We start from the raw sequence: 10,257 nt of genomic DNA on the forward strand, positions 1-10,257 counted from the left end.
TATTTATCCTTTTAAAATGATTGGCTTACACTTATTCATACAATAACACAATACTTAGTTAAAACATTTGAACCTAGCTCTATATATATATATATATATATATATATATATATATATATATATATATATATATATATATATATATATATATATATATATAGACACACACACACACATGGAAATCGTATTGACCTTTATTACATGTTTATGACGATTAATTTGGCTAAAAATTAAAATATATCTACTTTAAATTTTATAATCGGCGGTTTATCTTGTATTCTATTGGAATGCGAAAATGTGGTGTTACAATTACATGTCAAAGAGTCGACAAATCATTTTCTGATAACTTTTCACATATTAAACTTATACGAATTTTACATGTCTCTAAGTTAATTAATAATTATCATTTTACATTGAGTAGAATGAAATGAACAACCAAATTCAATCTAACCTAATAACTTAATAAGCAACACATTTGGAAAAAAGAGGTTTTCAACGCCGTATATTGACTATATTCTATTAATTCATAAATAAAGTTTTAATTCTTTTTAAATATAATATACATACAAACTAGTCCAAAAGGACTAGAAAGCCAAAAAATTGTGATATGGACTAAAACACCAAAAAAATACATAATAGGGATATTTTTGTAACTTTGTCTAAATAAAATACTATGTACCATAGGGAAACATTGTTCTAAATTAAAATAAAATAAGAAAGTAAAAAAACACTTTATACATCTATTTACATATTTCCATGTTGGAGAAAATGTAATCTGTTAGACAAAAAGTATAATCTGTTATGTTAAACATAGAGATTGTACATTAACCTGAAAATGTTATCTTGACATATCAGGATTTCTATAAAAGAATTTGCATCAAGCCACAACATTGTCTTGCCAAATACTATATGCCAACGTGTACATCTATACAAATCAATACGTCACACATATACACCAATACATATAACTTAAATTCAAATTCATACCCTCCATTCATTCCCAAAAATCTGGACTCTTTATGAAAAGACGGTCATCAATCTTTCCATCTTTATCACCAAACGGGACCACATGCCTTTTCGTCTTCAATTATTTTAGTCAATATTCATCCTTCGCTTCTCGAGTGACCCCACATACCCATCTCCGCAACCAGGCGGCGGCGCGTCTACTTCCATGGCTTCTCCGCCACCCGCCATAGCTTCACTGACTTATCTAAACTACCGCTATACACCATCCATTCTCGGACACCTCCATCATCGTTTTCTGGGTGCTCCTGAACCGCTAAACATTTGACGGGACCACTGTGGCCGGTTAGGACGGAGAGGCAGGAGTGGAAACCACCGACCTCCCTCCGCCAGACGCAGATGCTCTTGTCCGCCGACCCACTAAACAGCAAGCTTCCTGCGCCGGCGAGACAAAGAACTGCTTGCCTGTGTCCTCTGATAACTCCGCCGTGTACCAACGCGTGCTTTCTACGTTCCCAGAAATTCACCAACCCATCTGAAGTTCCGGCGTACACCACGGCTTCCACCATGTTCACCGCCACCGATGTCACGGCGGTTTCTTGGTCTAGTAACGTGTAAACCAACATATGCTTTGTATCCTTACCTACCAACTCCCTCCTCCATACCTTCACGGACCCATCTGCTGATCCGGTGAAAACCAGGCCGTCGAAACCGGCAACCACCGAGTTAATGGCGTCGTTATGGGCTTTTACCGATTCCAAACATTTTGAATCTGAAAGTCTCCATACTTTAAACGTTTTATCCCAAGAACCTGAATATAGTAACCCGTGTTCCTCATCCAAACTCAGGCAAGCAACAGCATCGAAATGCTTGATCCATGGAACATTCCGGTGACGCCGGACTTCGACATAGTTACCGGGATTCAAGGAGCTTTTGATGAAATCCATTGTAGTTGGTAAACTCCCGACCCGTTTGTGCGCCTTCCTCTTCGAATCTGAATACTTCCATACTCGAATTTTACCATCTTGATGACCTGTAAAAATCCTATCGCGGGAGACAACAATGGATTTCACCAATCCACTGCTGGATTTGAATCCAGAAAATTCCGTTAAGTTCCTCCAAACCCGGATATTTTTCGAATCCGAACCCGTATACAACAAATCTCCAGACGAAGCTAACGAATAAACATGCCCCTCTTCACGTACCAAAGACCCAACCAACCCCGTTAACTGAGTGTCGCCAGGAGCATTCATAAACGGAAGGTTCCATGGCGATTTTGAAAACGGCGAGGTCTGGTGGAACGGCGACATGAAATAATTAGCAGGAGAAGTATTCGGAGACAAAGCCGATGGACTAACTGGAAACGAAACGTTGCTATGGTGGTGGTGTGAACTGCTACTGGTACTGGCCTCTTGTTGTTCATCACCGGCGGTGTGTATAATGTTAGGTTCAGAGCTGTGGAAAAGCACTCCGAGCTTTGTTCGCCGGTGGGAAGAGTTATCCTCCGGTAACAATGGAACACGCGTCTTCTCCTTTGCCATGTTAAGTCGTCGAAATCAAGAAATGACGTCTGGATACCTTGAATGATCGAATTTCAAGAAAGATTTAATGATTGATAGTGTTTATAGGTAGAAAGATAAAATTGAAACAGTCGAAGTGAAAAGAGAAAAGTAAACAGCCATTTATAGAACATTGTAGGTGTTCAGAATCCGCGTGTCGTAACTTGGATTGAACTTCTTCTTCACAACATTTCTAGATGCGTAAAGTCTTTTAAAATACGTTACTTTCTCTTTTCAAAGAAATAGAATTTTGAATACTAACATATGTTCTTTTAATATTAAATATTTTTTTTGTAAATGTTTTACTTATGTTTATGTTAAATAATTACCAATACACAAATCAATAAAGTTATTAAAAAGATACGGGATATAAAAAGGAATATAGTTAACACTTTCCAACAATAAGTAGTATTAATTAATACAATTAAATATAATTTAAATCTCTAGCATCTACCTTTTTGTACTTTCGTACTAAATTTCTTGATGGTCTCACTAACTTTTGAAAAAGTTAATTATATTATAAACGTCTTTTATTGGAATTATGTGTTGTTTTCAAATTACTAATATGATGACGTGTAATATATGATGAGGTGTGTTGTGAGTTATGCCATGTTTACCCCTTTCCCTTCTAGGAATGGGTTTTGACTTTTGACTCTCTATATTGATTTGACTTTTTTCCAAAAGTTTGGCAAACTATTGATTTCTAGGACTTCTATTTGAAACCGTTGGCAAGTTGGTTTGAATGCGGCAGCCGGAAAGTACATCGTTGGTCATCCGTTGCCGTTGCCTTTTCGATATTTCTGTTCATATAGATTTGTTGTTTAGAATTTATATCTAGTTTATTCTAATTTATAAACAATAGTTTTATGTAAAGTAAATTCAATATTTTAAATAACGTAAGGTGTGTCTTGGCGGCAATGTCAAGCCTTAAGCTTTTCCGAACCGTGGCGAGTCACGTAGTTTGTAAGGCGTGACTTAAGACGGCAATTTTGTATATAATTAATATATATATAATTAATATATATATATATATATATATATATATATATTATTTATTTTTATACAAATATATGACTTAAGACGAAATTTTGTTAATGTTTGGCGGCAATGACAAGCTTTGGAGCCATGACGCGTCATAACGAAGTCATGACGAGCTTTTTAAAACCTTGAGTAAATTACATGAATGGTATCTATAGTTTAGGGTAATTTGCGTTGTAATTTGCGCGCTTGGTTTCTAACTTATTTTTTTCTTTTTTAAATCGGACGGTCCCTATAGTTTGGTTTTGTTAAAAAGACTAGAGTAAATTATACACATGGTCCCTATGGTTTGGGTTAATTTGCATGCTTGGTCCCTAACTTATTTTTTTAACGCGGACCATCCCTAAGGTTTGATCTTGTTGCATTGTTGGTCCCTGAACGGCTTAAAATGACCGATATACAATTATCTATTATTTTAATTGTTTTATTTATTAATAACTTATTAATAGAAATTGTAAAAGAAATTATTTAATGTGGGTCCCACCCCTAACCCTTGTAAATGAAAATAACTGGAGGTCGGTTTGAAGTCTCAACCACACATCGTGCTTAGTCCTTCGTGCACCTCTCTCCTTCTTCTTCTTCTCCGGTAGTAGCTCCGACGACAACTCCCTTTCTTTCATGTTCTCTTTATTTCCATCACCAAAATGCATGTGTTGCCCCTTCACCGCCCACCACACACCCCACCTTATATGACACATCCACCATCTATCGTCTATAATCTTCATCTGAATCCATCGTCTTGTCGGAAACCTATTAATATTATGAAATCCCGCAACCTTTAATCCCTTTCTTCTCGCCGACAACTTCCAGGTTTGATTTTGCTGGATGAATGCTGGGGTTTCAGTTTTAATTGCTTTCAATTTCTCACTGGAAGCCCTCAGCTAACAAACCCTAGCAAAATGAAAAAACAAAACGTTTTCATACTTGATTTTGATGTTGGAACCCGGTAGTTTAGAGTTGTAGGTTCCATTGGTCTCTTTCTTTACCTATTTTTACATGTTTATTAATACATTTCTTTGTTGGTATCTCACCGAAGAAGAAGAAGAAGAGAGAGAGAGAGAGAGAGGGAGAGAGAGAGAGAGAGAGTACAATAAACTCATCGGGAAAATCATTAAACCTAATAGCAAACATTTTTTTTTCTTTTTGGTAACTCTCTACACATATAGAGGAGATCGACCATGGAATATGTGGTGGTTGATTTAGAGGGTTGGTGAAATCGAAGTGCACAAATGCCTATATTAATTTCATCAGAGTCGATAATGAATAAAAATGGGTTTTTAGGTTTACGTATTGTTCACTTTGGTTTTAATTTAAGGGATTTGTTTTTGGTTTCATTTAATTTGGTTTGGTTTCTGGTGGTTATATCGGAGGTGAAGAGGTGAGGAATTATCGGGTTTGTCAACAGGAGGGGAGGAAATGAACGACAATGATTAGGGGTGGGACCCACATTAAATAATTTATTTTATAATTTTTTAATAAGTTAATAATAAATAAAACAATGAAAATAATAGATAAGGATATATTGGTCATTTTAAGTCTTTCAGGGACCAACAACGCAACAAGATCAAACTTTATGGACGATCCAAGTTAAAAAAACAAGTTAGAGACAAAGCATGCAGATTACCCTTATTTATTTTCTTTTTTAGTTTTTTTTATATTTCTTAATCGTTAATATACTAAAATAATTATTAGATAAAATTACCACCCCTTAATCCCTTCCCCCTTTACCACCTTCCTTTTCGTCTTGTTCCTCTCACCTCAGTAATCTACTAACACTCACTAACTTTTGTTATCGGAAAGAAAAACCCATTGATCGGTAATTGGAATGAAACCAAAAATCATATAATCAATTAACATAAAAAACACCACTGATTGATCGTTAATTGGAATCCAACCCAGAAATCACACAATCGAATCCACAACTTGGTAATCAAAATCAATCAAACTCTGAAATCAAAACCATAAGTCAAACATAGAAACCAAACACATAAATTTAGTCAAACCTAAATCAAAATCACAAATCAATCAGTGCAAATTTTTTTTTGTCTAAATATAATTTTCATAAAGCAATTTAATTATCATCGTACAATGAGTGAGATGACAAACGGGCAACAAGTTGCGCCGCTAAGCCTTTTTATATGGTAAAGTTAATTCTTTTAAAGACTACATCCGAGGATCTAGGGGATATAACATTACTATGCATGATCCGTTGTACTCTATTAAGAAGCTCTACCGCATCCGGCGCGAGGAAACCAAACATATCAAATGCAAATGGTATGAATACGTGTTGATTTTCCATGCACGATTTCTCATGTTTGGTGACTTTGCCTGTAGCTGCTTTTAAAGCAGCCTGTCCCGCCGTGAAACCCCCAGCCCACGAGAGGGGATACCCCTGTAAGGTCCACGCATGCGTTTTTCCCTCCAACCCATCCAAAAATCAAAATGTCAGCTGGTCTGAGGGTTGACCTTCTTTCTGTCGAGTCAGTCAAGAAATTAACAGGTGCCTCTTTCTTAGCGGAAACCCCGACACGCTTAAATATGTCAAACAAAACATCCTTAACCATATCGTGCCTGTATTTGAACCCCAGGAGTTCTTTACAGTGAACTGCATGCTTTCCAAAAGAGTCAAAACATGCCTTACGACACGCCAGACATATCTCGTCAGCTGGGAATATGGGAATCATGAGTCGATATTTAAGGATAATACGATACTCCACGGGAGACATATGCTGGCCAAGCCTATCTATTTAAACCATAAATCACAACCCATCACTGGAGCTTTTAGGAGACCTTGTATAGAAATCATAGCTTTTTGAAGACTCTGATGGCAGAGATTGTATCGTCAAAGACTATGGCTTTGATTCTCAGGCAAATTGGTTGAAGACCCTTACTGTTGAGATGGCTTCGAGGATTTCACATGCCGATGAGGTTTGTTCAAAGGATTTTAATGATGGACTTTCTGGTGGAGAGAAAGCAGACGACGTCGGTGGTTTAGGTATGGTTTAAGGTTCTTCAAATGAAAGCAGACGGTGGTGGTGTAGAGATTTCCGGTTAGTGTACAGTTGAAAAAACCCATATCAAATGAAGAGGAAGAAATCCATAGTGAAGGGGCTAGAAATGGAGTAGGTTCTACCATTCATTTGACGGCTTCAGTGGAGGCGTCCGTGGCGGTAGACGGGTAGACTGTAGGTTTCATATGCTCACTGACTGTAACGAGATGGTAATGAAGGAGCAAGATGCAGGATCAAGGTAGAATAAATGTGCGGGGGTTTACTCTGATTACTAGTAACAGATCTAACAGTGGTGGTAGTGAAGGTCTGGAGGATACTGGAAGCTTTAGGTGGTGTAGGTTTCTTTAATTTCAGTTGGGATGTGAGAGAAAGATAAAGGGATGGACAGGGGAAAGGGTGAATCTGATGGGAAGGATAAAACTCAGGCGAAGGAGGCTAATATTTTATGATCTCTTTTAACGAGTTAAAAATATTAAAATAATTAAAATAATCAGTAAGGGCATATTAGTCATTTTAATTCGAATAGGGACCAAACATGTAACAAAATCAAACTATACGGATGGTCCGAGTTAAAAAAATAATTTAGGGACCAAATACATAAATTACTCTAAACCATAGGGACCATTTTACTCTTTTATCTATTACTTTGCAAAGTTATTAAAAAAAAAACGTTTCACGGTAACTAATCGGTCGACTGTGATCAAGAAATTTATCGTTGTAAACATATAATCTAGTGCTTAAGCATTTAAGCCAAATCAATTTACATTAAGCCCATAACCGGAGAGAGGTCAACTTGAATGTTAGTTTATCCCGCATCGGTACGACACATTCTTATAATTGGTTATATAATTTTGAGCTCCATATATATTTACATGATATCCAAGTCAGCGTCTTGCACCCTCGTGGCCCGATACATCCTTGTTTACATCGGTGCCTCCATATCTAAATGGAAGTGTTAGTGTATCCTACATCGGTGCGACGCAATCTTATATTGATTTATTTTCGTCTTTGATTTATTTTCTAGTTGTTATTGATTCTTTGACTTATTCTATTGACTATTGAATATTTTAATAATTTTAGATTTTTAACTTTATTGACAAATTTTAACCGATTATATGACCGATATCGAGTAATATGACCGGATAACACTAATCGTAATCAATTGGAGACTGTCTGGCATCTATGGGTCAATTAACTGGTCGTCTAGATCGATTTTTACAACACAATTAATTTAAAACCAGAAGAAGGTTATCTACAATACTCACTAAATAATTTCTTGTTTGTTCGAGCAATGTGATTTTTAGATTTTCAAAGGATTCAATTGGTAAACAATTTCAAACAAAACGGGATATAAATCGTAGTAAAAAGGAATCTTGAATGTGAACTATAGAGTATAGATATGAAGTTTTGTTTTGCCATCTCATTAAAAAACAATGTTTTTGACTTCTTTTTTCTGACTTGTGCAAATTAGAAATTTGCTACTCGTATTTTTTGACAATAGAAACCCAATATTGGCCGTTGTTTATTCCAATTCTCATATGTAGGGGAGTGTATGGTTGTTTATTTCAATTCTCATATGTAGGGGAGTGTATGGTTGTTTATTTCAATTCTCATATGTAGGGGAGTGTATGGTTGTTTATTTCAATTCTCATATGTAGGGGGAGTGTATGGTTATTGGTTAACGATTTAGGGATAGACACGACATCATACAAGATAAAGACCCTACCATATCTTTGCCAAAACTTGCCTTTGAAACAAATGATATACAATTTGATTAAGAAAATGGACACCTATGTTTCATAAACCTTGATTCTACCATTTAAACAATTAACAAATCTTGTGACGTGCGCATATGCAGGCATAATAGTATATGGACATTTTATAAACAGTAAAAGAAATCTAAATTAAAATTTTACCGTTTAGTATTTGCCTATCAAAAGGTCAATAAAAAAAGCAAAAGTTAATAACTTCCCAAATATAAAACTAAGGAAAATTTCTACAAAAATCCTAATATTTTAGCTTAATTTACGAAAAAATCACAAACTAAAATTTGTTTACGAAAAAACATAAATTATCGGTAAAAATGACGATTTTACCTCTTTTTCCCGGTTTCTCGGTTTCATTACTTGTGTGGTTCCATTAAAGTCTCATTATTTTACCATAATTTACAAATAAGTCTCAAACTAAAATTAGGTGATGATTTGGCCATTTTCTTAGTGTAACATTCATTTTACCGGTTTTATTGTTGGCATTAACGCATAGTCATGAAATGAGCTAATAATATGGATATGACAGATTATATAATGTTACATTTACCGTAAAATTTGATATACATCTTAATAGATCGTTTATGATTATGTATCCAGGTTAACAATGAAATGGTCAAATACGTATTTCCGGGGAAATGACAGAAAATGAGCTGATGAGATGGATACACTGAGTTACATAAGATCAGATAGACAATTTGAAATTTCTTATAAACGTAAAAACTGACAAAGTTGTTGCTAGTTTATGTAATTATTACAGTCTTCATTGAAAGCATTTTATATTCCGAAAAATATACAATACATCAGGATATCAAGTTTTACGGTAAACATAGCATTATATAACCCAACATATCCATTTCACCATCTCATTTAATAACTAAACGTCCAAATCAACAATGAAAACGATAATATGTATGTTATAGGAGAAAATGGCCAAATCATCAGTTACTTTTAGTTGAGATTTATTCGTAAATTATAATAAAATAATAGGACTTTAACAGAACCGTGTAAGTAATGAAACCAATAAACCGGAAAAACATGGTCAAATCGTCGTATTTACCGGCAATTCATGATTTTTTGTAAACAAATTTTAGTATGTGACTTTTGTTGTAAATTAGGCTAAAACATTAGGACTTTTCTAGAGATTTTCCAAATTTTAGTTTCCAAACATGTCATAGAATATAGAGTAAAGTACACAAATTATTTATTTGCTCTATGATATCTCATATAGTCCACAACTCCATATGATCGACTTGTAGCATTCTTGGTCCCTAATTTGTTTTTATTTTCACCTTCGGTCCCTTGGCCTATCCACGTTGTAATAACATCCGTTAAATGTCATATATGCCTTGCACATGAGAGTCTTTTGGTCATTTCATATATTGCCTTTTTTTTCTTCTTGAAATCACCAAAAAAAAAAAATTCCCTTCGTTCTCCTTCATTTCTTCATCTTCAATCATCATAACATAAAATACAAATACACTACCATACATTTAGATTTGAGTTCATCCTCATGTTTGTTCATCTCTTTTATCTTCAATCAAAAAAACAATAAAAACACAAACTCCCTGGAATTACAAGCAAACACCTAGATCATAAACATCAACATAATTTGCAGTTACAGAACAAACATAACCATCTCAAACACATACAACCACTTAGAACATACACAAGCACATAGACCATCAAAAATCAACTACAAATTTGGCAATACATTAACTAACTATATATATAGGATCAAATGTAACTCACATATATTGTGTAAATATATAAGTCAAACCTACCCACTAAAAACAATTTTTGGGACTTTTGGTATTTTAGAATTATGGAAAGGGAGATTTTGTTGGATTCATGTCACACCCCCAAACCAGACGGCGGAAACGTCCGGGGGTGGATGACTTCATTTGTAGTATCACAACA

At 35.0% G+C, this 10,257-nt stretch overlaps 1 pseudogene; it reads right to left on the reverse strand.

Annotated features, from left to right (window-relative positions):
* Nucleotides 1-778: 778 nt before the first annotated feature.
* Nucleotides 779-2,696, reverse strand: LOC145115588 (protein JINGUBANG pseudogene; annotated as a pseudogene).
* Between the last annotated feature and the right edge of the window lie 7,561 nt (nt 2,697-10,257).

Source organism: Lactuca virosa, chromosome 5 (assembly GCF_052849685.1).
Source record: "Lactuca virosa cultivar CGN04683 chromosome 5, Lactuca_virosa_CGN04683_v6, whole genome shotgun sequence".
NCBI classification, from domain to species: domain Eukaryota; kingdom Viridiplantae; phylum Streptophyta; class Magnoliopsida; order Asterales; family Asteraceae; genus Lactuca; species Lactuca virosa.